The sequence below is a fragment of the Tigriopus californicus genome, chromosome 9 (assembly GCF_007210705.1).
Source record: "Tigriopus californicus strain San Diego chromosome 9, Tcal_SD_v2.1, whole genome shotgun sequence".
NCBI classification, from domain to species: Eukaryota; Metazoa; Arthropoda; class Copepoda; order Harpacticoida; family Harpacticidae; genus Tigriopus; species Tigriopus californicus.
This window is the reverse complement of record NC_081448.1, coordinates 4425301-4428389: the sequence shown is the minus strand read 5'-3', so window position 1 is coordinate 4428389 and position 3089 is coordinate 4425301.

Below are 3089 nucleotides of genomic sequence, written 5' to 3'. Positions count from 1 at the left end.
GTCTATTTCGGGTTTTCGAAAATCTGCCAGCACCGAAAAACCGAAAAATTGTTCGATCTATTTCCCGCCTATTCAACGGCCTCAAGCACTCCTTAAGGTCCATAATGAGTAAATGGCGCACTAAAGGTAGGGATTTAACTTTATGAAAAGGATTAAGGTGAAGAAACACAGAAATGTAATCATTTGTTCCGTCCTCCGAGATAGTGAACTTATTGGCGCCTTAGAGAGAAACACCCATACGTCTCTCAATGAAGCAAACCTCACAATGACTGATACCTGTTTGGAAGCGTGCATTAGTCTTGGTCTAAATAAGATCAAGACGCGAGGGGACCTAATCAATATACCCCCAAACATTAAAACGCTCTTTTGAACGAGATGCCGATTAAAGTCGAGCCTCAAAGTGCTTGGCCCGAGACCACCCCGTATTTTCAAATGCTTGGCTGAACTTGATACGCAGATCAAGGAGTCTATAAATGGCAAGGGATAAGACCGGGAATTGGCGTCTCTGGCGCAACTGAAGTCCAATCCAAAGGCTTTTTATGCTTATGCTAACCTCAGGTGCAAGTTTACCCCCATAGTTGGTCCGCTCATTGTAGATGGTGTCATCCTAAATGACGAGTTGAGCATAACAAACCCTCTCTGCGAGCAATACAAAAATGTGTTTTCCACCCCCCGCGCCATACCGCTCATCGATCTGCTGTCCCAACCCTTGGATGATCCTCCTCTTAACATCACAGAGGAAAGTGTTCTCAGGGCCATAGGTTCCCTAAACCTTTCCAGCTCAGCCTGATGGTATAACCGCAGCCTTTCTCAAGGAATGTACACTTGAATTGAATCGAGCTCAGACCACTCAAATCAAGAAATCCGTCAACCTTGGTGTTTTCCCCCACTCGCTAAAAATGGGCCACATCACTCCAATCTTCAAGAGTGAGGATCCCTCCCTCCCAAAGAGTTACCGTCCAATCCCAATAACATCAAATCTGGCCGAAGTGTTTGAAAAAGTGGTGAAAGAGTTTCTATTAGACCATCTAATCCGAAGTGTTCAAATCCCAATTTATCAACACGGTTTCTTGTCTAAAACGAATACAACAACCCAACTCATCGAGCACATGAAATATGTGCGAGCAGTAATGACAAGCCATGATATAGTAGACGTCATCTACCTGGACTTTGCAAAGGCCTTCAATAAGGTGGACCATGGCTTACTTTTGCAAAGGCTCAATAACCTCAACATCCCAAGAATCTCTTAAGATGGGGCAAACCGTCCCTTACGAATAGGAAACAGAGGGTCAAAGTGGGCCATAACTAAAGTGACCCAGTAAAGATCATTTCAGGCATTCCGCAGGGCACGACACTTGGGCCAATACTTTTTATCCTATACATCTCACCTTTACCTGGCCAGGTGAAGAATTACATGAAAAGGTCTTATGCTGACGACACCGAGCTCATTGGTGGTAGAAATGGCCAAGATTGCTCCCTTCTCCAAGAGGACCTTAATAATGTATACAAATGGGTCGACGAGAGCAAAATGAAATTAAATGGATCCAAATTCCAGATCATGACATATGGCTCATCGGCCTTCCATCCACATTACTTACATAATGAGGGGGTTTAGATTGAACTTTTCTCTTGCATCAAAGACCTTGCTGTTACTCTTTAGGATGATGGAAAATTCAATATTCACCTCAGCAAGAAGGTAACTAAAGCTGCTCAGATGGCAGGCTGGGCCTTACGAAGCAACAAATTGACTGAAAAATCCTTGTTACATAGCAAATCTGAAGCTTGAGGAGGGTTCATTCCATCTGCTAGCAAAGATTTTAGCATCAATAAGGCATTACATTAAAAAATCAAATCTTAATTTTTAAACATTGTCCATCTTGATTTTCACACTTGGATTGATGTAAATGCAATCAGCCTTGAAAGAATCAAATACTGAATTGTGTAATGCCTATCAGAATTTTACATCAGAGTTTCAATTTTGTTCCATAAGCATAAACTCATTGTATGCAAATATTTTGCCCTCAGTTTCTTTACTAGGCCGAGTTATCCTCTGGGTCGAGTTGCCCCTTGAGTTGAATTATACTGGATCAACGCCTTCATTCTCCCAAGGAATAATTGAGGGCAGCCAATTGAACAACGAAGGAGACCGAGAAAAAAAAGGAGTTGGGCTTCATTGTTCTTACTAGGCAGAGGCCTATTTTTTACACCTCGTAACTTGGAGTTAGCGGCTTTGACGTTAACCAGTATGAGAATATACTCGCCAAAGTATATAGCGAGTGCTCATTCTGGGTAACGTCCAAGCCTTTACTTGAAGGTACGAAAGACTAAAAAACTCGCCTCTGGATTCTCCTAGAGTAGAGTAGGCCGACATGAAGCCAACATTTTTACCCGAAAACAGTGTAGGTATTATTTGTGGTGGTGTGATATAATAGATTTTCAATATTTCATCAAGAAATAGGTATGTGAAGAAATAGAAATTGAAGGAAAATTGTTATGAGGCATGTTTGGGACATTATGTGGAGGAAGAACTAAAACTAACTCGTGACAAATTTCACAGCCAGCTCTCACCGCGATCCTCAACTAGTGCGCTAAGTTGTATTGTACAACTCAAGTTGTGTTATTTTTGGCGTAATTCTTTGCCAGTCCTTTACGCAGTCGACGTAACCCCGACATCTCTGGATATCAGCCTGTTCTGAGACTTCTGGCTCTTTCCGTTTCCGTTTAGTGGTTTCACCATCTTGATGAAAATTTTGAGCTCTTATTATAATCACATAAACGTTCTGGTTTTGTACGCTTCAATTCTAACAATTGGCTTGTGCTTAGCCCACACGCTTTCACCACTTTAGCTTGTTGTAGTAGACATGTTTTGGATAGGTCGAGGAAAACTTCGCTTGACCCATTCAAAAGTAAGCCTAAATTCTAGACCAAGGACGGGTTCCAGGACAATTCCCCCTGAAAAAGGGGGAGATAAGTCACTCCCCAGTAATTATAGGCCGATCTCTCTCACTTCGAATATTGCGAAGGTGTTTGAGAAGATCATGAAGTTCAAACTTGTTGAATTTCTTGATATTCATGAAGTCCTTCCTCCT